Below are 25,884 nucleotides of genomic sequence, written 5' to 3'. Positions count from 1 at the left end.
TATTCCAACACAATCATATACCACAACTTGTTCAGCCATTCCCCAGTTGATGGGCATTTCTTTGCCACCACAAAAAGAGCTGCTATAAATATTTTTGTACATATAGGTCCTTTTCTTTTTTCTTTGATCTCTTTGAGATACAGACCTAGTAGTGATATTGCTGGGTCAAAGGGTATGCATATTTAGAGCTCTTTGGCTATAGTTCCAAATTGTTCTTCAGAATGGTTGGATCAGCTCACAACTCCACCAACAGTGCATTAGTGCCCCAGTTTTCCACATCCCCTCCAAAATTTATCATTTTCCTTTTTTGTCATATTAGCCAATCTGATAGGTGTGAGGTGTGAGGTTGTTTTAATTTGCATTTCTCTAATCAATAATTATTTAGAGAATTTTCTCATATAATTCTCATATAACTATAAATAACTATGATTTCTTCTTCTGAAAATTGCCTGTTCATTCCTTTGACCATTTACCAATTGGGGAATGACTCATATTCTTATAAATTTGACTTAGTTCTTCTTTGTATTTGATAAATGAGGCCTTTATCAGAGAAACTTGCCATAAGTTCCCCCCCACCGCAGTTTCCTGCTTTCCTTCTTATCTTGGTTTTATTTGTGCAAAACCTTTTTAATTTAATGTAATCACAGTTATCCATTTCATACCTCATATGTTCTCTAATTCTTGTTTGGTCATAAATTCTTCCCTTGTCTGTAAATCTGACAGGTAAAATTTTCCATACTCCCCTACTTTGCTTATGATATCTCCTTTTATGTCTAAGTCATCTACCCATTTTGACCTTATTTTGGCATTCAGTGTGAGATGTGGGTCTATACCTAGTTTCAAACTACTTTTCAGTTTTCTCAGCAACATTTGTGCTGGCAAAAAGCAACATCTTATCCTAAAAGCTTGGATTTTTGAGTTTATCAAACACTAGATTAACTATAGTCATTTACTACTGATGCACCACTCTATTTCTTAGCCAGTACCAGATTTGTTTCAGTGATTGCAACCTTATAATACAGTTTGAGATCTAGTATAGATAGGCCACATTCCTTCACATTTTTTTTCATCTTTTTCCTTGATATTCTTGACCTTTTGTTCTTCCAGGTGAACTTTGTTATTTTTCTAGCTCTATAAAATAATTTTTTCACAGTTTAGTATGGCACTGAATAAATAAATTAATTTAGGTAAAATTGTGATCTTTGTTATATTGGCTCAGCCTAGTCTTGCACAATTAATATTTCTCCAATTGTTTGGATCTGACTTTGTGTGAAAAGTGTTTTGTAATTATGTTCATAAAGTTTCTGGTTTTGTCTTAGCAGGTAGACTCACAAGTACTTTAAATTGTTTTCAGGCATCTTAAATGGAATTTCTGTTCCTATCTCTTCTTGCTGGGCTTTGTTGATAATATATCGGAATGCTGATGATTTATATGAGTTTATTTCCTGCAATTTTGCTAAAGTTGGTAGTTGTTTCATCTGGCTTTTTACTGATTCTCTTGGATTCTCTAAGTATACCATCCTATCATCTGCAAAGAGTTTCATTTCCTTGTTGCCTATTCTAATTATTTTAATTTCTTTTTCTTTTCTTATTGCTACAGTGTTAATGGGCATCCATGCTTCACATTTGATCTTATTGGGAAATCTTCTAGCTTTTCCCCATTACAGATAATGCTTGCTGATGGTTATAGATAAATAGTACTTATCATTTTAAGGAATGCTCCCTTTATTCCTATGCTCTCTAATGTTTTCATAGGAATGAGTGTTATCTATCTGTCTATCTATCTATCTATCTATCTATCTATCTATCTATCTATCTATCTATCTCTTTTAGGCAATTGGGGTTAAGTTACTTGCCCAGGGTCACACGGCTAGTAAGTGTCAAGTATTTGGTCTGAGGTCACTTTTGAACTCAGGTCCTCCTGACTTCAGAGCTGGTGCTGTATCCACTGTGCCACCTAGCTGCCCCATGAGTGTTATATTTTGTCAATAGCCTTTTCTTTATCTATTGAGATAATCATATAATTTTTGTTGTTTTTGTTATTGACATAGTTGTTTCTGCTTATAGTTTTCCTAAGATTGAAACAGCCCTGCATTCCTAGTACAAATCCCACTTGATCATAATGTATGATCATTTTGATATAGGGCTGTAATTTCCTTGCTAGTATTTTATTTAAAAATTTTGCATCAATATTCATTAGGGAAATTGATCTATGGCTTTCTTTCCTTGTTTTCACTGTTCCTGTTTTTGATATCAGCATCATATTTGTGTCATGTAAATATTTGATAGGACTCTTTCTTTGCATATTTTTCCAAATAGTTTATATAGTATTGGAGTTAATTATTCTTTTAAAATTTGGTAAAATTCACTTGTGAATACATTTGGTTCTGGGAATTTTTTCTTAGGAAGCTCATTTATGGCTTATTCAGTTTCTTTTTCCAAGCTGGGGTTATGTCATTCTATTTCTTCTTCTGTTAGTCTGGATAACTTATATTTTTGTGAATATAGATTGTTAGATTTATTGGCATATAATTGGGCAGTTTATTACCTAATAATTGCTTTAATTTTGTCTTCACTGATGATGAATTCATCTTTTTTCATTTTTGATACTGACAACTTGGTTTTCTTCTTTTTTTTAGTCAAATTAACTAGTTTATCTTTTTTTTTCATAAAATGCTCCTAGTTTTATTTATTATTTCAATGTTTTCTTACTTTCAATTTTATTAATCTCTCCTTTGATTTTTAGGATTTCCAGTTTGGTATTTAAATGGGGATTTTAAAATTTATTCTTTTTCTAGTTTTTTTTAATTGTATGCCTAATTCGTTGATCTGCTTTTTCTCCATTTTATTGCTGTAAGCACTTAGAGATATAAATTTTCCCCTGAGTACTGCTTTGGCTATATCCTATAAATTTCGGTATGTTGTCTCATTGTTATTCTCTTTGATAAAATTATTGATTGTTTCTGTGATTTCTTCTTTGAGCCCAATTAATTTTTAATCTATGTTTCCATGCTTTACAAAATATAATTTTACTGCATTATGGTTTAAAAAGGATGCATTTAATATTTCTGCTTTTTTGTATTTGGTTGTGAAGTTTTTATGGCGTAATACATGGTCAGTTTTTTTGAAAGTGCCACAGACAGCTGAGAAAAGGACATACTTCCTATTTCCATTCAGTTTTTTCTAGAGGTCTCTCATATCTAACTTTTCTAAAATTCTATTCATCTCCTTAACTTCTTTCTTGCTTATTTTGTGGTTAGGTTTATTTAGTTCTGAGATGAGAAAGTCGAAGTCCCCTACTAATATAGTTTTACAGTCTATTTCCTCCTATAACTCATGTAATTTTTCCTTTAAGAATTTAGATGCTATACCATTCAGTGCATATATGTTTAGTATTGATATGCTTCATTGTCTATGGTACCTTTTACCAAAATGTAATTTCCTTGCTTATTTCTTTTAATTAGGTCTGTTTTTGCTTTTGCTTTGTCTGAGGTCATGATTTCTACCCCTGCTTTATTTATTTATTTTTTTAACCTCAGCTGAGGCATAATAGATTCTGCTCCAGCCTCTTATTTTTACACTGTATATGTCTCTGTTTCAAGTGTGTTTCTTGTAAACAACGTGTTGTTGGATTCTGGTTTTTAATCCATTCTGTTATATGTTTCTACTTTATTTATTTATTTCTGCTTTTTGGTAAGGCAGTTGGGGTTAAGTAACTTGCCCAGGGTCACACAGCTAGTAAGTGTCAAATGTCTAAGGCTGGATTTGAACTCAGGTCCTCCTGACTCCAAGGCCAGAGCTCTATCCACTGCACCACCTAGCTGCCTCATTTCTTTTCTTTTTTTTTTTTTTTTGCGAGGCAGTTTACCCAGAGTCACATAGCTAGTGAGTATAGAGTGTCTTCTGAGGCCAGATTTGGACTCAGGTCCTCCTGACTGCAGGGCCAGTGCTCTATCCAATACGCCACTTAGCCGCCCCTCCATTTTATTTATGGCTGAGCTCATCTCATTCACATTCTCAGTTCTGATTAGTAATTGTGTATTTCCCTCCATCCTATTTTTTCCTTATCTTCCTGTCTCTTTCTTTTTTCCCTGTCTTTCCTCAAAAGTCTGTTTTGCTTCTTACCACTGCCTTCCTTAATTTGTCATCCCCTCTATCAGCTCCCAATCCCTTTTCTTATCACCTTCCCTTCCTGTTTTCCTGTAGAGTAAGATAGATTTCCATACTTCACAGTGTTTATGTTATTCTCTCTTTAATTAAATTCTGATGAGAGTAAGGTATTTTAATTCTTGATAGATTTCTCCCCCTCTGGGGCTGACTTGTCCTATAGCATTTTAAAAAGTAGAATTCTACCTATCCTTTCTCTGAACCGTGTGATAGATGCTCATCTGTATTGGCCTCTTTACAGCATTTTACCCTGTTGACCACAGTCTACTCTTAGCCCTCTCTCCTTTAATAGTTTTAATAGCTTTAAATAACATTAAGACTTTTGGGACACTCTGCATGTGGTTCGTATAAATAGGCTGTAGAACATTGCCGACATATGACATATGACCAACAACATGACAACATGACATATAGAGTAATTGGAAGAAAATTCCATGTCCAAATGTTCTCCCTTCTCCACTCCATCTCCTGGTTTTCCTGGCTTCCTTCAAGTCCCAACTAAAGTTTCATCCTCTATAAGAAGATTTTCACAACCTCTCTTAATTCTATGCTTTCCCTCTTCTAATTTTCCCCTATTTTTCCTCTATACAGCTTGTTTGTATATAGTTGTTTTCTTCTTGTCTCCCCTATTAGATTGTGAGCTCCTTGAGGACAGGGAGTAGCTTTGGCATTTCTTAGGATCTCTGGTGCTTTGCACAGTACATGGTACATAGTAGACACTTAATAAGTGTTTATTGACTGACTGACAGAACAAAAGGAAGGCCTTCTGTATATTGTGCATATCCACTGTGGGAAATTTATGGAAAGGTAGGAAAAGAATCACAGAAGTGAAAAGGTATGGATGGGTATATGATCTATTGGCTGTGGGGGGAAGGAAACAGGTACCTACTGTGCGCCAGGCATTGTGCTAAATACCTTACCGATATTATCTAATTTGATCCTCACAGCAACCCTATAAGTAGGTATTCTCATCCCCATTTTATAGTTGAGGAAACTGAGACAAATAGGGGTTTAGTGACTTGCCCAAGGTCACACAGCTAGTAAATGTCTGAGGTCACATTTGAATTCAGGTCTTCTTGCCACCTACCTACCTATATCCATTGAAGTATAAAGCAGCTCTAGCTCCCACAGTGCCTTACATATAATAGACTTTTGATAAAAGTTTACCGGATTGAATTATTGTATGCACTCCAAGGAAAAATCTTTGAAGAATAAAAGATCAAAGAGTAGTGGAGAGATGTATAGCATGTATAAATAGGCTGCAGCATGTTACTCACAGTAAACTGCATGCAAGATGCAATGAAAAAGAGAAAGGAAGTAGATCATCACAAAACAAGAACAAGAGGTAACAGATGGACAGCCGGTGTGATGCACCACTATCTGTGTATTGAGACCTAAGCACTATATAAATGAAACTAATAATACTGGCAACATATTTTGTCTCCCCTACCAGGGAAGACTCCTTGAGGATGGGAACTTTGTCTTTTATTTCTTTTCTGTCCTCCACAGTGCCTAGCACAGTGCTGGGCACATAGCAGATGCAACACAACAGATGCCTCTTGATTGTTTACAACACTCAGTTGAACATTTTTATTTTGCTGGTACTGCAGTTCAGTGTATTTGTGGAGTGTCTAGCACTGGACTTGGCGCAGTAAAAACTCTAGTATTCTCTCTCTGCTGTTTTTCAGTTCCAGTTCAAGTCAGGCAGGCATTTTAACAAAGTGCATCGATGATGTGCTGCAAAGCTAATTGTTGGACATGAAGGTAAAGGGAGGGGGCAGCTTGAACCTACAAACCAGTTGTAGAGGAGGAGGCAGAGGCAGAGAGGTTGATTCAGCATAGGTGTGACTGCAGCTAATGAGTCAGCCTGCTTTTGTTGACCTCTGAGAGCAGAACTGAGACAGACTTACTTTTTTTTTAGTGCTGTCCTGCAGGAAAACAAGGATTAAGTGCCTCGCATTGTTTATTTTGAGCTGTTGAAATTAGAGTTATAAACTATGTCCAGATATCTATTAACTACTCGGCTGCATTTATCAGCAGAGCAACCCAAGATGGTTTCTTTTTCAAAAAATTATTATTAAATTTTCTTTTTCTGTTACAACGGTTTTGTTTTTCTTTTTTCCCCCAAGCTAGTTTCCTAACAGTGCTTTTCTCACATCTGCAATTTGCCCAGATAAGACAGAAAATATAAGAAGTAGTTCTTTTGGGGAGTACCAATTAATTTTGCTCCTAAAGCAGACCCTTTATATCAGTTAAGTATTTCTTCTTCTCAGCAGTCATGATGTTATTGTTCAACCTGTCTTTTCCTTCTAGAACTTCTTTGTGTAACAGCATTAGTGTAGAAGTTATTTCTAAGAAATTAATCCAACTCTACCTTAAAACTTACTAAAGAAGTGGTGGATCTGGTCAGGAAACAGATAATTTCGTAGTGGGGTGGGCTAGGAAGGACAGACCCAAAAAGAGTGTAAGAGTTGTGGTTTTGTTACTGGCCCTATATATATGTTAATATCTATACATATATATTTATAATTTAAAATATTCACATAACATAAAATAAAAATGGTCTGCTTTGTGTTCCATATCATTAGCATATAATAATATATATAGCCACCAACATTTATATAGCTAGTCAGCAAATTTATTTTACCTATGCACAATATATATTATATACATATTAACACACACATATATATTCATATACATATATGTATGTGTGTGTATGTGTGCAACCAAGCAGGAGGAAGACAGTGACCTTGTTCCCAGGGCTTAATTTTATTCTTATGCTTTTTCCCTTTTCCCATAATTTGCATAGAAAATCAAAAGATTCTTTTTCTCTCTCTGTCTCTCTCTGTCTACCCCCCAATATATATATATATATATAGTAATTAGCATCCAATAATATATATATATATATATATGGCCAGCAGCATATATACAGCTAGCCAGCAAATGTATGTATATTACATATACATAATATACATTATTTATATATATATATACACATGCATACACACTGTGTGTGTGTGTGTGTGTGTGTGTGTGTGTGTGTGTGTGTGTGTGTGTACACATGGCAAGAATGCAGCCAAGCGGGAAGAAGACAATGACCTCATTCCTAGGGCTTAGGTTTCTTCTTGTGCCTTTTCTCTATCCTATCATTTGTAAGGAAAATCAAAAGCAATTTGGAGTTGAGAAACCTGGTGGTGAAAGGCTTGAATCCAGAGAGCCCTAGGTAATTTTTTTTTGAAGCATGGATTCTAAACTGATGCTGACTGTGTGCAATGTAGCAATTGGATGGTAAGCAGGGGCTAAGAGGAATTTCTAACCCTAAGTCAGAGGGAAGAGGCTGTAGTAGATATAGAACAGGCCTCTCAAGAATGTCCTGGGCTTAAGTACTGCCTCTGACAACTGCCGGCTATGTGGTACTGGCAAGTTGCTTAAACCTTTCAGTTCCCCCAGGCAGCTCTTTAACAGTATAAGTCGCAGAACAGTTTCATACACACATGAAATAAAAGATCCAGTCTTCCCCCCCCAAAAAAAAGTCCTGAGTGAGTCTTGACAGAGGCTAGAAAATAGATTTAAGCCTATAGGCACTAGTTAGCTGGTACTGTTCTATATTTCAAAGAGTTCGACTCCTGAAAATCTTCTAATATAGGCAAGTGGTTCAAAATAAACAGATATTTTTACAGAATATCTCATAACTGGGTATGTGAGGGCTCCGCTTTTCTAAAAGAGCCACATCAAAAGGTCTCTGGGCTCCAAGCTAAAAGAGGGACACAGCAGCACCTATTCTTCTTAGTGGGCTGGTACCTCAGCTAAGGACTCCGTCTGAAGTCAGGACCCAGGAGCAGAGAATTTCCCAAACCTTGTGCCCAGTCCTACCAGAAGTCTTACCTGGCAGCACTTGGTAATGACCTCTGGACCAGTGGAACACCATCAATCAGTGGCCACATGAGGCCAGCAGAGAACAACTGACCAAGTTTACATACCATACAGAGACTGCATCCTACCTAGCAGGGACTATAGATCATGAGGGTGGGGAAGAAGGTAGGGAAGGGATGGAGAAGAGCAGAGTAATGGCATTCCCGGAATAATTTATGGCCCTACAATATCAAGAGGATGAGTTAGCCTTCTCTATGTATGTTCTGTTCTGTCACATTTTTTTTTCTATGTGTATGTCCCTCCCTATGTGTTCCTTACCTAGGTTCTCTCTTTCTCCTGTGGAAGCATGTGAAAAACCTTGTTTTTGGTTTCTCTAACAATATCATGCAACAATATCCATGTCCTTAAAAAAAACCCATAAAAAACCCTTTTCAGAGTTCCCTGTGTGAAACTGAAGTAGGTTGAGGGCAAAAGGATTTTTTTTTCTTTTGGGTGAGGCAATCAGGGCTAAGTGACTTGCCCAGGGTCACATAGCTAGTAAGTGCTGAGTGTCAGAGTTGGATTCGAACTCAGGTCCTCCTGACTCTAAGGCCAGAGCTCTATCCACTGTGCCACCTAGCTACCCCAGACAAAAGGATTTTCTTAGAAAAAATGGATCAAAGTTGGTAACTAAAACTTAGATCAATGAATACCTCTTGCCTTATCCACCCTTAAAATGTTCAACCCCTCTAATGGCAGTCTCCTCCCTGCCTCAAGTCTCTTCCTGCTGTAATCCATTCTCCACACAGCTGACAAAATCAACCAGTTAATCAATCTGTCAATAAGCATTTATTAAGTGCTTACTATGTGCTGAGCTATACTAAGTACTGGGGATACAAAGAAAGGCAAAAACAATATGTGTCCTCAAGGAGCTGACTTTCTAATGAAAGAGACAACATTCAGACTACTATGTACATACATAGACATATGGTGGTACACATAAGAGATAGACAGATAGATTGATTGATTTATTGATTGATTAACCCACACAGAGCAGATGGAAGGTAATCTCAGAAGGAAAGTACCAACAGGGAGAGGGGGAAGGAGGGGACCAGGAAAGCCAGATAATGGATTCCTCTCCTAAGTTCCTGCTTTGTACTGTTGAATCTATACTATATCTTAAATTCATCAATTATCTGTGGAATACCTAGTCTCTACAAAGATGAATGAGTCATTTCTTGTCTTTAAGAAACTCCCCCATATGAACACACCCAATGAAGATTCCCCCAACTATCTGTGTTTTAGTAGATAATTTCTGGGAAACTGCCTGAAGCACAGAGGGGTTGAATGATTTGCCCAGGGTCACACACCTCATAAATGTAAGAGATGGAATTTGAAGACAAATCTTCATAACTCCTAGGTCAACATTCCTTCCACTAGCTATGGGGCCTATAAGGACATGAATATAATAAATAATAAAAGATAGAATGTGATGTGTCATAAAAGAGAAACAAACAACACGCTTTGGAAATTCAGAGTAGAGAGAAGTCACTTATGGCAAGGGAAACAGAAAAGGGATTTGTGGGGCGGTCCTAAGAGAAATGGTAGTGTTTTCGACATGAGCGCTCCTTCAGACCTTCAGTTCCTAGACACCATATGTGTTTTAACAGTATTCTGGAGACATCTGTGCTGTCACACACCAAGAGGGGGTTGTGATGTAGTGGGTAGACCTGCTTTGTCCAATTCCACTTATTCCCATAATGACTGTGTGGTGCTGAGCGATTTATTTAACTTTTCAATTACCCCAGGCAACCTCGCTAAGAGAGATTTGTAGAGAGGTTACTTATCTGTGTAGGTAAAATTTTCCTCACTGTGACTTGCCTATACTAATGAAATCAGAGGTGGAGTTAAAAAAAAAAGAAAATGAGGGAATACACATTAGAGTGATGGTGACTTTGTGTGATGTGTGGACCAATGGAAAATGAAAGATTCATAGCTTGCCAAAGTTAAAAAGGATCTTTTTTTTTTTTTTTGGCAGTTGGGGTTAAGTGACTTGCCCAGAGTCACACAGCTAGTAAGTGTCAAAGTGTTTGGTCTGAGGCTGGATTTGAACTCAGGTACTCCTGACTTCAGGGCTGGTGCTCTATCTACTGCACCACCTAGCTGCCCTTAAAAAGGATCTTAGAAGTCATCTCGTCCAACCCCATCATTTTACAGAGAAGGAAACTGAACCCCAGAGAAGTTGCTTACCTATGATATCACAGTAAGTGCTAGAGCCAGGTCTCTCACTTCAAAGTGTAGTGGTGCTCTTTCAATCAACCTCACTAATACTTGGGGAGTAGGTGGACCCTTGTCATGTCTGTCAAGTTATAACACCTATGTGGACATCTACCTACATCACCTCTCCATAGGGCAAGCTCTGTTGATTTTGTGTGGAAAGAAGAAGAGATGGCAGTTGAAAGGGGAAAATTTCTACTATTGACATAGCCGTAGAAGCAAAGAAGTTCAGAACTGAATGGGAGTTCAACTCCCTAATTCAACAAACATTGGTGGCCTTAGAGAAAACACTTTTAGTGGAACACTGGGAACAGAAGCCAAATTAGAGTGGACTGGAGAGTGAGTGGCTGATGAAGAAGTAGAGGCAACAAAGGCAAGCTATTCTTTCTTGACATTTGACAATGGGGAGAAGAGAGTGATAGTAAGGTGGGGAGGGAGATATAGCAAGGTTCGGACAAAGTTATTTTCAAGACAGAGAAAACCTAAGCATATTTGTAGGCAAAAGAAAAAGAGATAGTGGGAAGGGAGAAATTGAAGAAGAAGGAGATAAACGGGTGGGGCTTGGTCCATCAGATGTTAAGAAGATGTTGAAGAAGAAGAGGAACAGTTCTTTCTCTTTCTCCCCCCAAGAAATTCCTTTGTTTTCACTTTGCTCTCATTTCTTCAGAAATTTGTTCATTTCTTTATTTTGCCTTTCTGTATCTTTCTGTAAGATTTGCCCAAAACTGAGAGTGAGTCATTAAAGTCTCCTGCCATTATTGCATTACTGTCTATGTCTTTTTGTAATTCAGTTAATTTTTCCTTTGTGAATTGAGATACTAAGGTATTTGAAGCATATAAAATTAACATTGGTATTGTTTAATTGCCTATGGTTCCTCTTAGCATAGTTTCTTGTTTATCTTTTTATGTTTTAAATGTTTGTTTTTGCTTTGTCTGATGTCACGACTACAAGTCTTGATTTTTTTTGATTCACTTGATGCATAGTAAAATTTTGCCCTTCATTTTTATTCTTTGTATGTCTTAGTTTTTCAGATGTATTTCTTGTAAGCAACAGATTATAGCATTTTGTTTTCTTATATAATCTGTCATTTTTTTCATTTTATTGTGTTGCTTAACCCATTCACATGTAGAATTATGAGTTAGATTTATATTTTCTGTCATTTGGCTCTAATTTTTTTTCTGAATAAGGATTTTTTTCTCCTTCTGTAAAGGCAGTACTATTTTTTTCAGGTATTTTTGCCTAATCTGCTTTTAAAGAAATGCTTTTTCTTAATCTACTTATTTATTTCTTCTTTAGTTTCTGTATTTCTCATGGAATTTAAGCTTCTACAGTACCTATTTTGAGTCCCTTCTTCTAAATGATTTCTACTTTTGCCTTTTAGATCTTGCCTTTTCTGTTTATCTCACTCTTAGAAATAGCAATTTCTGTAGGAGAATAGTGACAATACAAGTATTGACCCATGGTAAGGATTTTTCTGTATCTCAGATTGTGCATTTCATTACTACATCTTGTCTTCCATTTTATTTGCCATGAAATCTCCTTTTTTGTGGGTATGACCTCCCATTCTTCTGGATATCAGTTGCTCCTAGAAGCTACAATTTCCCTTCTCCCTAGTCAAGATTCTCTTCATGGAGGTACAATATTCTCTCAGAGGTTTTGGTTTCTCTAAGGACCAAATCACTGCAGATGATACCCATTGTAAAGTCCCCATCTACCACTATAGGGACCCCATGGACACATTCTTCAGTGGGAGCTCCTCCCACCACTGAATCAAGATTTTCTCCTTCTCTTTCCCATTTCAGTCCCTCCCTTTGCCATCTCACCCAGTCTCCTATAGGACTTCTTCCTGAGAAACAACAGGATTTGTTTCCCCTTCACTGTTGACCATTTACTTGATTAGGGCACTTCATACATTCCTTTTTATCTTCTTCTTCCACTCTCCCCTTTTATGTACCCTCCCATTCTGCAGTTTAGGCACACAAAAAAACATTGACTCTCTTGTAGGAAGGGTATCATGAGGTTTAGTCTATAATGTTTCAGGCCTCTTTTTCTGTCATCATTTCTTCCATTTATCCACTTTCACTCTTGTTTCCCTCCATAGTTTTAGAAAGAACTCTCTTAACACTGTCTTTTTTTTTTGTTTGTTGTTTTTAACTCCATAGATGTCTTTCTCTTTCTAGTTCTCCCCTCCCTCACCTTGTTTCTGGTGTTAATTAATTTTGTCACCTGTGCTTTACTTGGTTGTTATACCTGTTTACTTATTTCATATTTTGTTGTCTGGGGTGTTTGCAAAGCAAACAATCTGCTCCAGTCTGGTGCTTTTTTTTTTTTTGTAGGAATGGTTCAAATGCTTCTTTTATTGAATATTCATCTTTTTAACTGGTGATTAGACTCTGATTTACAGTGTATGTCACTTTGGGTTGCATCTTAAGTTCTTTGCCTTTTGATAACACATTATTCCATTCCCCCCTGCAGATTCTCCGTAAGGTTCCTGGTGTCTCAGACCACAGAGATAGCTAAAATTTATCACTCGTGCATAATTTCTATTTTTGAGAGCTTTGAGAAACTGTAAGAATTAGGCAGAAATGGTTAGTCTATTATGCTGGTTGTATGACATGAAAGAATCAGCATTTACTTTTTATATATTCGTTCTTAACTGTGTACCTATTATTTCTACCCCTAGTGGAATTAAGTACCTTGAGGGCAGGGACTGTTTTCATTTTTGTTTTGTATCCTTAGCAACTAGCATAGTGCCTAATCTATAGTAGGCGTTTAGTAAAAACTTGATGAAATTAATAAAGACAGAAGTCTTGGGGCAGCTAGATGGCACAATGGATAGAGCACTGGCCCCAAAGTCAGGAGGACCTGAGTTCAAATCCGGCCTCAGACCAAACACCTGACACTTACTAGCTGTGTGACCCTGGGCAAGTCACTTAACCCCAGTGGCCTTAAAAAAAAAAAAGACAGAAATCTTGAGTTATAAAGGAAGCTCACCTCATATGGCCTCATTTCAGTGAGGAAGAAAGCAAGGTTGTGGTTTGGGGGCTTGAGGAGAGTGGATGAAGAAATAGAAGCCTTGAAAGGTTTGGGTTTTGCCCAATTTCATTTGGAGAAATCCACAGAGCCAGGACTAAAATATAGCCTCCATTCCTAGTCTGGTATTCTTTTTACTGTGTCACATTTCTTCTCATTTCTCCATGGAGGTCAAACCCACTATCTAGGCATAATTGTTCAGAAATTACAGCTCTAACCATAGAAGTTTGTTTGTTTATGTGTTTGTTTTTCAGCAAAAAGTACTTAGGAACCACTACTCAGTTCTGTGTGATGGGGCAGCTAGGTAGTGAATTGTAGTCTGCGGTCAGAAAGACCTGAGTTTAAATCCAACTTCAGACACTTATTGGCTATGTGGACAAGTCACTTAACCTCTGTTTGCCTCCATTTCCTCATCTGTAAAATGGGGATAATAAAAGTACCTTCCTCCCCACGGTTCTTATGAGGATCAAATGAGATGTAAATTGTAAAGTGCTTAGCATAGACCTGGCACATACTAAGTGCTATATAAATGTTAGTTATTATTATTTTCTGCCCTTGAAATATTCTGACTGCACACCCATATTAATTCTACTGTTGAGAAGGTGCTCCTTTACTGATTTGGTTCTCTACATTTTTTCCTCATCAAGAATTTAGGTTACATATTCAGCCTGAGGCTAATCTCTAATTACTGACTTCTGCTAACATACATGAACTCTTTCTCCATGACCCACCAAAATCAGATCGGCATATCTAGCTTGGGGTAAGGGAAGGAGTCTCAGTGAATCTCAGGATAGGATTTCACTACCATGATGTTGAACAAGTTTAGTAAATTACTAGTGACCTGAAGCATGGCAACTAGGAACTATTTCAAAGATTACCTGACATGCTTAGGGGTTCTACATTTGTTTTTTGTAAATATCATTGTCTTTTCTGATAAGCATTTAGCCATTACTACAACTGCCAGTAAGGCTGGATTGTCAGAATTCCTTCTTCATCTACCTCAGCTTTTTAAAAAAAATCTCACCCATCCTTCAGTTATCCACAGTAGGGATTCTCTCATTTTTTTCTCTGTATCTCCAGCACCTAGACCAGTGCTTGCCCATACATAGAGGGTCCTTAATAAATGCTTTTCAATTAATTTATTGATTGATTGGTTAAGCCTCACATCAAATGCCATCTACACTAAGCCTTTCTCTCCCTCCTCTGAATTCTTCCAGCACTGAGCACAGTGCCTGGCATGTAGGAAGTGATTAATAAATGTTGATTAATTGATTGATTAAACTCGAATAGTAATTTTGTTGATACCACTCACATAGCACTTAATACATGTAGCCTTGTAAGAGGTAACTTCCTTGTGTCTATACCCACTAAACTATAATCTACTTGAGAGCCAGGACTGTCTTATTCATCTTTGTGTTTCCCCCCTAGTGCTAAGTACGTAGCCTCAAATATAATTAAGTGGACAGTAAATATTTGTTGAAAGAGAGATGAATGAATATCACAGTCAAAAATGTAAAAAAAAAAAACTGAGAGAAAGATGCCCATTGTGGTATAGTGGGGAAAAACACTAAATAGAGGAATCAATGGGCTTGGATTTGAGCTGCATTTCTATCATTACCTTTCTGAATGACCTTGGACAGATGCCTTTTCCTCTCCCAGCCTCACTTCCCTCATGTTTGAATTGAGAGGGATAGACTAAATGACTTTTAGTCAGTTCCATTTCTACCTTTTTTTAATTCTATAATTTCAGGTAATTTATCACTATAAGTTAAGCACAAAAATCCCAATTCTATTTTATCTGCATTGTTTAAGACATAAAAAAATTTGGATTTGGGATTCTGTGTTACAGAGGATAGACAGAAGAAAAGGAAATTGAGAGCAAGGGGAAAGAGGGCTTTTATAAAACAGGTGTAAGAACAAGACAAAAAAAACCCCACCTTGCCATCCATCCTCCCAAATATGATCAGAAATAAATTCATGTTTCCCTCTGACCTAGATTTTAAAGGTAATGTATTTAAAATATTGTAACTTTTGAAAGTGATCAGCATATCCTATGCATAGATATGTCATCCCAGGCAGCACATTGTAAATGCTTTTGATGGTGGATGTGAGGGTTCTTTTTTTTCCTTTTGGTAGAATGGGAGGTGGATGTTTGGCGAGGACAGGTTGTGATTTTTTTTGTGTGAGTTCATCTTTATCCTTTCTAAAAAGTAATCTCAGCACTTCTGAGGGGGAAGGCCTTATGAAGGGCCTTGTATATCCGGAAGGAAGTCAAAATAGGTGTTAGTTTTAAGATGCATGAAAGATTCTTGGTCCTTGTCCTGTGTTACGAAAGTCATTGAGTCTGTCCCAACATTGAGTCTATATATAACCCCACTGTGACATGGATCACAGAATTTAGAGCAGAAGGGATCTTAGAGAACATCTAGTCCAACCTACCTTATCCAGTGTTCCTTCTAGTGTTGCTAATTGTAACCCATTCATTTCTGCCTGCCCATCTGGTGTAATTCTGGTCCCTATCTTTCCAAAAGTTTTCCATTGAGGGGTTACCTGTATACTAAAGCTTCTCTTTGTTTTCTGCAGACATTGCAAAGATCTCTGGCTGTCCCACTGTCTGTTCTTGTTTTTGCCTTGTGATCAGCATGTCTTCAACAGGCAGAGCATTTATTAAGTGCTTACTGTGTGCCAGGCACTGTAATAAAAGGAAAAAGTGAGCATGAATGGCCTGGGTACTTCCTGAAGATTACATTCTAATGGGGTAATATAATATGCATCCAACTAGTAAATACATAGTTAAATAAGGCTTCTGGAGAGGAGGTAGAAAAGTCTAGAAAGTCAGTGGAGGAACAGAAAGTGAAGTGACCATGGATGGCCTGGGTACCTCATTAAGTTTTCATTCTAATGGGGCAATACAACAGTATCTGAGTAAGTAAATACTAATAAGTACAAAGCCTGAAATCAAGAAGACTCATCTTTGTGAGTTCAAATCTAGCCTCAGACAGTTACTAGCGATATGATCCTGGGTAAGTCACTTAACCCTATTTGCCTCAGTTTCCTCATCGATAAAATGAGCTGGAGAAGGAAATGGCAGACCCATCCGTTGTCTTTGCCGGGAAACCCCAAATAGGGTCATGAAAAGTAAGACACAAGTGAAACGACCAAATAACGAAATACAAAGTATAAACATTGAAATACAAAATAATTTCAGGAGCAAAAGAATGTTAATAATCGAGAGGATCAGGAAAAGCTTCGTGTAGGAAATGGCTCCTGTGCTATGCTTTTAAGGAATCTGAGGGACTCTTTGGGATGGATTAAGAGGAAGTGCATTGAAGACAGAGGAGACCACTAATGCAAAGACACAGAGATGAGAGATGGAATGTTATGTATAGGAAACAGCTACATCCTACAACAGGATGTATAAAAAGGAGTAATATGAAAATTAGACTAGAAATATAGGTAGATGGAAGTTAGTTTGTGCAAGGCTTTAAATAATAATCTAGTAATTTTGTATTTCATCCTTGGATGCCATTGAAGAATTTTGAAGGAAGGTGTTTTTGTGTGACATAATCGTATCTTTACTTAGGAATATCAATTTGGCAGTTGTGTGGTGGATAGATTGCAGAGGAGAGAAGCAAAAGACAGAAACCAATTAGGAGAATATCCCAAAAGACAAGGTAGTACCATCAACCTAAATAGCAAAGTTTAGATGAAGGATGGGACTGGGTAGAAACATATTGAGTTTTCTTTTTGAACATGTTGAATTTGACGTACCAAGGAGCAATCCAAGTGAAGTCCAACATGTGGCTGGTGATATGGGACTTGAGTTTAGTATAGAAATTATGGTTGGATAACTAGGTTTGGGAGATGCCTGCATAGAAATGATCACAGAACATGTAGTAACTGATGAGATCACCAAGGGAGAGAGTACAAAGAGAACAGAGAAGACTAAAACATGAGGGGATGCTCACTTTTAGTTAGTGGGTGGGAAGAGGAGGATGATCTAACAGAGAACACTGAAAAGCAACCATCGGAAGGACAGGAGAAAGAAATGATGAGTAGGATGCTTTCAGAAAAACTAGGAAAGACTTACATGAACTGATGCAGAGTGAAATGAGCAGAACCAGGAGAATATTGTATACTGTAACAGCAGTATTGTACAGTGATCAACTTTGAATGACTTAGCTATTCTCAGTAATGTAATGATCTAATATTCATGATCTCAGGACTCATGATGAAAAATGCTATCCACCTCTGAGAAAGAATTGTCTGAATGCAGATCAAAGCATACTGTGTTTCACTTTTTTATTTGTGTGTGTGTGTGTGTGGTTGGTTTTTTTTTCCTTTTAGTCTGTGTTTTCTTTCACAACATAGCTAACATGGAAACACGTTTTACATGTTTGCACATCTATAACCAAGCCAAATTGCTTGCCATCTTGGGGTAGGTGGAGAGAATTTGGAATTTAAATTTTTTAAATGAATGTTTGAAAGTGTTTTTATGTATAATTGGAAAAATATTATTTTAAAAAAGGTCAGGAGAGCCAAGAGAAGAGAGTCTAGCAAAATCCAAGGGGAGAAATCTGTCTAGGAGGGCAAAGACTCAGGGGGGAAAAACCATTGGATTTAATAGTTAAGCAACAGTTAGTAGAGAGCAATTTGACTCATATGATGGGGTGAAGAATCAGAAGGCAAGGGACTGAGAAATGAATTTGGAGGTGAGCAAAAGGCAATAATGCATCCCTTTCTAGGAGCTGGGCTGAGAAAAGCAGGAAAGAAAACAATGAAGGCTCAAGAAAATGTCAGGGCCATCGAAAGGATTTTTAAGGATGGTGAAGACCTACGAATGTTTGTGGGTAGTGGAGAAAGAGTGAGTGGATAAGAACAGACTGGAGATGAGGGGGAGGAAAAGGAATAATAGGACAAGATCCTATAAGAGAAAGAGGAAAAGCTAAAGCGTAATAATTTGCCTTGTTAAGGAGAAGGCTCACTTCTTCATCAGAATGGGTTGAGAACGGTTGAGGCAGAAGGAGATAATGAGAAATAAGAGATTGCAGTCAAAGAGATATTTATTTCAAAATTCTGAATCATGAAGGCAGAATAGTTATGGATGATAGTACAGTCAAGGTCAAATAACCACTGTGAGTGGCTGAGGTGGGGTGAAAATGGAGATTATAGTTTACAGTCCTGGTAAGCTGAGAAGCCAGGGCATTCGAAGGGACATTGCCGTCTGTGTTGAATCCTCCAATATGAGGGTAGAGTTGGACTGGACAGGAAGACTATGAGATAGGTACCAGACTTCTTGAGAAAGAAGGGAGGCTGAAGATCTCAAAGTTTGTAAATGACAATGATTAGATGTAAGATGGGGTTATAAAAGTGGATGGAGTGAACCTCAAAGGAAGAGAGGTTACTGCATAGTTGAGGTAAAAAGACAATCTGGAAGTGAGAATGAGGATCATCTATTCCTCCTCCTGGCCTAGTGTTTTAATGGAACAGGCAAGAAGGAACAATCAATTACTTGAAAGAGTGGCCAAGGAAACAGTGCCTTTTGGCCACTCTAACCAGGACTGCTGGTGTGTATTCATGTTGTATCACTGAATAAAAGTGAAACCATGGATACATACATATGTATATGGTGCTATTTCCATCCTATTAGAGTGTGGATCTCAAAAATCTGAAGGACTGATCAGCCCCAGAAAGCTGTCCAAAGTGCTTATATATTGCCTAGTGCTAGGACTAAGTTTTACCGTCCCCAAGTAGAATTTACATCCTAGTTTGAGAGACAATATAAAGACATAAAAGGTAAATAGTGTAATGGTTCTTTCAACTCCCCTTAGCACCTTCTATCACTACCACTATGCAGATTTTCTTGAAGCTTTAATAAGGTCCCACAAGGCATCAAAAATAATGTGGGAAGGTTACAGATTGGTGGCCTTTGCTGTCTTTCCTGATGTCATGGCAAAGTCCTTGTCATTGAAGATTTTAAGTACAGACTAACAAAAATAAAGTACTGCTTTTAGAAACTTACTCAGGGAATTTGACATGGCATACAGAGTAAAGAAAGCCAGGCTTGGAAGCAGGAAGACCCGGAACATACTAGCTATGTGATCATGGGTCTATCGCTTACCCTCTCAATGCCTCAGACCAGCTCTCTAAAACTATTTGAGTTACGTGCAAGTGATTGCTCTACCTCAATGGTAGGAATCTTTGTATGGGGAATATCCTACAAGATGAAATCATAGGTTCAGACCAAAGACCCCAAACAATTGATACAATATTATATAGGCTGGATTGACATAGGGTTAGATAAAGTATGTGTGAGGCAAGAGTGACTAGAGATGAAAGACTTGTCTGTAACAATAGACCGTACCTGAGGTGATGAAAACCTGAACTAGTTAGGTGACTGTGGGAATGAGCAAGAAAGAATAGCTATTTGCCCATCGTGTATCTCTGGCTGCCTTTAAACCAGCTATAAAATTATTTTTTCCTCCCTTGAAATAGCTGAATATACTTATTGTATGCCAGTTCCTTGCCTTTTTTCTGTTTTTAATATGGTTGATTTGTTCTAAACAGGAAGTGCTACCATGACAATGATATTATTTGTGGTTAAGAAATGTAGTTTTTAAAATCTGCAAGCCCTTAGTTCCTCATATGGAGAGAGGCTCAGCAGAATGTATTAAGCCTCAGCTTGGGTGGGTCCCATGTTTCAATAGGGGTCTTTATGGGATCTGCTTGCTCATAATTACTGCCAGCAAAAGAGACTCCATAATTTCTTCATTCCAAAGACAGGAGAGGAGGCTCCCCAACTCTCGTGATCTAGGCTTTTAAGGAAAAGGAAGTTGTCAACATGTCACCAACATGTTTGGTAGAAGACCTCTGATGGCTGCATTGTGAGCTAAGGAGTTGTTTCTGTTGTAATGATTCACAGATGAATATGTGACATGACAGGATAAATTCCTATGAACTGTGGTACCAAATTAACCTTTTCTACTATTGTGAAGGCTCCTATTTTAGAGGAAAGGTAATATATTGGTAAATTATGTGTGTGTGTGTGTGTGTGTGTGTGTATATATATATATATAATGTATATATATGCACACATATATGCACATATACATATGTATATATATATATATATAATCTCTACAGATACACACATACACATACTGCAGCCACCTCCTAGATGTAGTTTATGGAAAGCCTAAATATTACTCATTCTCATATTCTCAGTATAAAAACCCCAAATTTATAAGTACCTACAAAAATGCAATGAAAGAGTAGAATCAGTTAACCAAGCAATTAGCATTTATTAAGTACTTGTTATGTGCAAAATATTCTTTGTTAAATATTGGAGATACAATGACAAAAATTAAGTAATCTTCATGCTTAGGTAGCTGACATTCCATTACAAAAGACAATATATACATATATAAATTTATTTGAAATTAATATAACAGAGACAGGGAGGGACTGGAAGCTGGAGGGATTACAAAAGGTTGGATGTGGTATTTGAGCTGAGTTTTGAAGGAAACTAGAAATACTAAAAAGGCCAGAGTAAGACAAGAATGTCTTCTAAGCATGGAGCACAGCCTTTGTGAAGGCACGGAGTTGGGAGATGGACTGCCCCGTGGCAAGAATGAATAGAACATTTTTATTTGATTTGAAATCATCTTTTCACAGAGGAGCAATATGGTATAATGCAGTGGTTCCCAATCTATGGACTGCAGAAGTCCAGAGAGACCTGGATTAACAAGGTGTTAAGGGGTCAGCAAATCCACATGGGCACCAAGAATGGTCGTTTTGATCTTTATTTAGCTCTGACAAAGTAAACGACAGGAATCACTGGTTTTATAATGGTGCTTATTTTTTTAGAATAGGAAAAAATTGGGGGTTTTTCCACCTGGCTTTTTAGAATGACGTAGTCTCGTGTAACGATATCTGTCATGGAGTAAATCACCCAATAATTTATTTTCGGATTTCACACAGTGTCCAATGAATAAAATACAAATTCATTTAAAAATATTACTGAATTCATATTAGCTTTTTTTGTCATCCCGTATCATGTCATCAATGGATACTAATAGTACAAATGCAATCATGGGAGGTAGGTAGAACCCCGATCTTGTTATTAGAACACTTCATTTCAAATCCTGCTTCTGATCCTAGCAACTTAAGCCTAGGAAAGTAATTTGCTTTTTCTGTGCTTCAGTGTTTATTATCTGTAAAGTTGAGATGGCAGCTAGGTGGCGAAGTCTGTAGAGCATTAGGCTTGGAATCAAGAAGACTCATCTTCCTGAGTTCAAATCTAGCCTCAGACACTTAATTAGCTATAAGACCTTGGGAAAGTTACTTTACCCTATTTGCCTCAGTTCCTCATCTATAAAATGAGTGTGAGGAGGAAATGGCAAACCACTCCAATATCTCTGCCAAGAACCCCCCCTCCCCTCCAGTGGGGACACAAAGCATCAGACAAGACTGAAACAACTGAACAACAACAAAGTCAAGATAACAATTGAATGGTTTGCAAAACATTTTGTAAACCGGGACATGGTATGTGAATGTCAGACATTATACATGGTGATCTGATATAACTATTTACAATATATACATCTATAGAGAGAGAATTTCCTTCCAAAGAGCAAATATAGTGGCCTATATTTGGGAGCAGCCTATACTGAGATGAATTTACTGAAACAAAGATCAAACTGTAACTTGCAGGTTGTATGGTGCTGTTGTGATACAAACTGGTACTTTCAGCAGCCTATTGAAAACACCAACTGTAATTTCTAGTTCCAGATTAATTCAGAAGTTTTGAGTTGAATCAACTCTGGTAGCTTCTATATCAAAGCTTCTTGACCTTTTTTTTTTGTATTGTGGATCCCTTTGGCAATCAGGTGAAGCCTATTGATTCTCAGACTAATGCTTGTAAATGTATAACATAAAGTACACAGGTTTGCAAAGGCAACTATTTATATTGAAATATAGTTATCAAAATATTTTTCAAAAACCCAAGACCCCAGGTTAAGAACCTATATGTAACTGTACCCTGTATACCCATTAAAAACAAAAACTGAACTTCCTTCTTGGTGATAAGAAGAAACTCTTTACTATGATTTTCATTAAGAAGTAGAATAAACAACTGCACAAGTTTTAATTCCAGGCCCCCAAGAAAACATATCATAAAAGGGCCTCTTACTATTAAAAAGTTAAATAACTCTCCAGTGGAGAGGTGCCTTCTTCTTCTTCTTCTTCTTTTTTGGGGGGGAGGAGCTTCTTATTTCGGAAGAGACTGACCAGGCAATAAGTTTAACCTTACTATATTTGTACAGTCTTTGAGAGTCAGAATCACACTCACACCTTCTAAAGCAGGCATTAGAAAACCTTGGTTCTAGGTCAGAATCCTCCATTGGATTCTCATTTGTCTCATTCCTTCTCCATACCCCACTATGGTATAATGGAAAGAAAAATGAATTTTAATTTAGAGGATATGGGTTGTATATCTGTACCTGTTATTTTTCAGTTGTGTGTTTTGGGCAAGTTAGCCACCTCTTTAAGTTTCAGGTTTTTTATCTGCTTAGCTGGTGATTAATCAAAACATGGCTGATCAATTCAGTTCTTATATCCTGCAGAGGGCCTTGGTTTGAATCCTGGGAGAACCAACACTATGTCTGAGTAGAGACCCTGTAAGAAGATAGCCTACTGGGGAATGAGCATCACTGGCTCAATCCAGATGAGTCAAATTAGGATGATCCCTTTTATGCGAATGGCACCTTGATAGGCAACTTAGAGGGTCAGGCAGGTCTCTAGGCAGTTACAAATAAGAGAATTTACCTGCTCAGATTCATGCCATTACTTCACTGAGCAGGTATTGCATATAATTCCACTGGCTATGGTTAGACAAGAGTGCCTTCTGAAGCTGGAAACTAGGAAACACTTTTTGGTCACTGTCTTTCCACATAAAGTCTTCTGCAAATTCCTTGTCTTTTACAGGTCACTTCTACCCCTCACCCCTCAACAAAATGGGCTGTAATAGGTTTCCCTTTCTTTAGGAGGGAGGTATGGGGGTAAATATCTACATATGCAAAGCAGTTCAAATATTAGGAGCGACTTTTTGACAAACTGGAGACACAATTGGATTTCTGGTCCAGGAATGCTTCTGTAAAGGACCTTCTAATCATGGGTCAGCAGGATATCTCTTTAGAAATAACCAACATCTGTCCATATCTCAGCAGCTACCTAGACCTTTGGATAACCAGGTGAGAGGGAAACAAGTTCACAGACCCTAATTAAGCTCCCCTTCTATAGGTGACCCTTCCAGCATCCTGCTTAGATTTGGATGGAGGCTTCAGTGAATTAAATTAGGGTGGTCCCATTTATACAGATCACCCCTGGGGTATACAACCTATTAAGTTTTGTCAGCCTCTAGGTGTTTATAGATAAGGAAATTCATCTGGCTAGGTTCTTGCCACTATCTGCCCAGGTAGGGGTTGCAATATGATTCCACCACAAGCGTTATTATAGTAACAGGGACCTGGTCAATAGACTTCACATTTCAAAAGACAGATGTATGAAATTGAAACTCATGGCTTTATATACAGTTTTCCTTTTGTTCTGCTGTGAATAGAAAAATGTTTTCTCCCCTTTTTGGTGCTTAAGTTCAGAATAAAAAGTTTTTGGAAAGAAATAAAAGAAAAAAGTATATTAAATATAACACTGTAGGTACAAAATTGCTCTGTGTCCTTTTCTGAACTTCTTTTTGTTTTTTTCTGTATATTTTTGTTTTATCAATCTTTCTCACTCTCTCCCTCCCCTCTTTCCTTCCTTCCTCCCTTCTTTCCTTCCTTTCTCCCTTCTTTCCATTTTCCTTCTTTCCTTCCTTTCCTTCCTTCCTTCCTTCCTTCCTTCCTTCCTTCCTTCCTTCCTTCCTTCCTTCCTTCCTTCCTTCCTTCCTTCCTTCCTTCCTTCCTTCCTTCCTTCCTTCCCTCCTTGAATCTCTGTCACTTCTCACAAACTTACCTTCCCTCTCCCTTCGGTAGAAGGCCTCCCTTATAACAAAAAAGTAGTCATGCTAGGACAAATCATCATAGTTATTGACCTCCCTTTTCCTTAAAAGCCTGGGAATCAAGCAACTTCCAATTCTCTGCTTGGAATGAAGAAATTCTTGTGGTTGTTTTGCTGGTGGAGCCTGTCAGCCAGGGGAACTGATAGGAATGGTGAAATAATTTCAGGTAAAACTATAGATGAAAGATATTATCACTATGACTACTATTGTTCTTGTTATTTGCTCTTTAGGTCTGAAATCCAGGATGTGTAAGAAACAGCCTCAAACCAGACTACAAGATCTCTCTCCGTCCTCTTTGTCATCTTTCTCTTTCTTTACTGCTCAGCAGATAGGAAATAGAATTCCTGGCCTAACATGCCCTGCCCAGCTGGTCAGCACAGTTACATGCTGTCATAGAAACAAGAAGAAAAAAGAGACCCAATAAATGGTGGCAGATAATCTGATTATTGTTTCTCAGTTTTACCTACAGGCTGCTTAGTGAAAGGGGTGTATATGCTGGCAAGTGGTGAAGTGAGAAATGGATTTTGATCTGTCCTTAGCAGGTGGTTCATAGAAATCCCCTTCAAAGGAAGAGGCTGAACTAACTGGCTGTTCATTTGACTCATCAGACCCCAGCCCTGACAGGATCAAGGATGGCAAAGAAGAGACTCAGGAGAGACCATGTGGATTTTAATCTCAGCTTGGCCACTTACTGTAAGTTTCTGTGACCTTGAGCAAGTCACATGAGCAAGTCTTTCTGGACCTCAGTTTCCTCATCTGTAAAATAAAGTTGTGAGACTAGATCAGGAGTTCTTAACTTTTTTGTGTTATGAACCCCTTTGGCAAAGTTTGTAGAACCCTTCTAAAATATTTTAAAATAAGGAAATGCGTAATTTTAGTTAGAAGTTAGTTAAAATGAAGATGTAATTTTTTCCCATCCAGGTTAATGAACCCCCTGAAATTATCCATGGTTTATGATTCCTAGCTTAAAAACACCTGGACTAGATAATCTCTAAGGTCCCATCCAGCTGTGGATTTGATGATCCTATAAGATCTTAGTAGAGCTGTATCTGGGACAGGGCCACTTAAGCTTTTAACCAGAGCATTGACATTCATGGGAGAGTACTTCCTCCTAAGAGGGCACTCTTCCTCCCTGGGCTATCTGGAGATCACCTTCCAGCCTGCTGACACAGTGGATGATCATGTTCCTTCACCCATCCTCTTCTCCTCTACTCCCCACACCTCCCCCACACCTTGATCCCAACTCCAGGGTCTTCTAGCCATGGCACCTTCTGATGGAAGCCCTTCTTCCCTTCTCATACTTTGTAGCAAGCATTCTTTGCAAAGCAGTCCACGACTTCCTCCACCCCCCAAGGGGTCCAAGAATACATTTCAGGAGGTCTGTGAACTCTGATACGAAAAAATATATGTCTATTTCAATATAATTGGAGTTTTTTGTAATCGTATGTATTTTATGTATTTATAAACATTCTGAGAAGGGTTTCAATAGCCT

General features: G+C 37.8%; 1 protein-coding gene across 2 annotated transcripts in view; it reads left to right on the top strand.

The window, feature by feature from the left end:
* DGLUCY (D-glutamate cyclase) overlaps positions 1-25,884 on the top strand; it is a 174,446-nt gene that overhangs the window by 16,128 nt on the left and 132,434 nt on the right. Inside the window, exon 1 of one of the 2 annotated variants that reach the window (XM_078151428.1) lies at positions 25,000-25,085. The exons of the other annotated variant lie outside the window; for it this stretch is intronic. The gene's annotated coding sequence lies outside the window, so the exon portion shown is untranslated. Of the gene's footprint in view, positions 1-24,999; positions 25,086-25,884 lie in introns of those variants that run through there. 2 annotated transcript variants of the gene reach the window in all.

Source organism: Phascolarctos cinereus, unplaced genomic scaffold (assembly GCF_003287225.1).
Source record: "Phascolarctos cinereus isolate Bilbo 61053 unplaced genomic scaffold, phaCin_HiC Scaffold_3;HRSCAF=262, whole genome shotgun sequence".
Lineage (NCBI taxonomy): Eukaryota > Metazoa > Chordata > Mammalia > Diprotodontia > Phascolarctidae > Phascolarctos > Phascolarctos cinereus.
The sequence above is the reverse complement of the archived record's forward strand: the minus strand, read 5'-3'. Positions and strand labels throughout refer to the sequence as shown.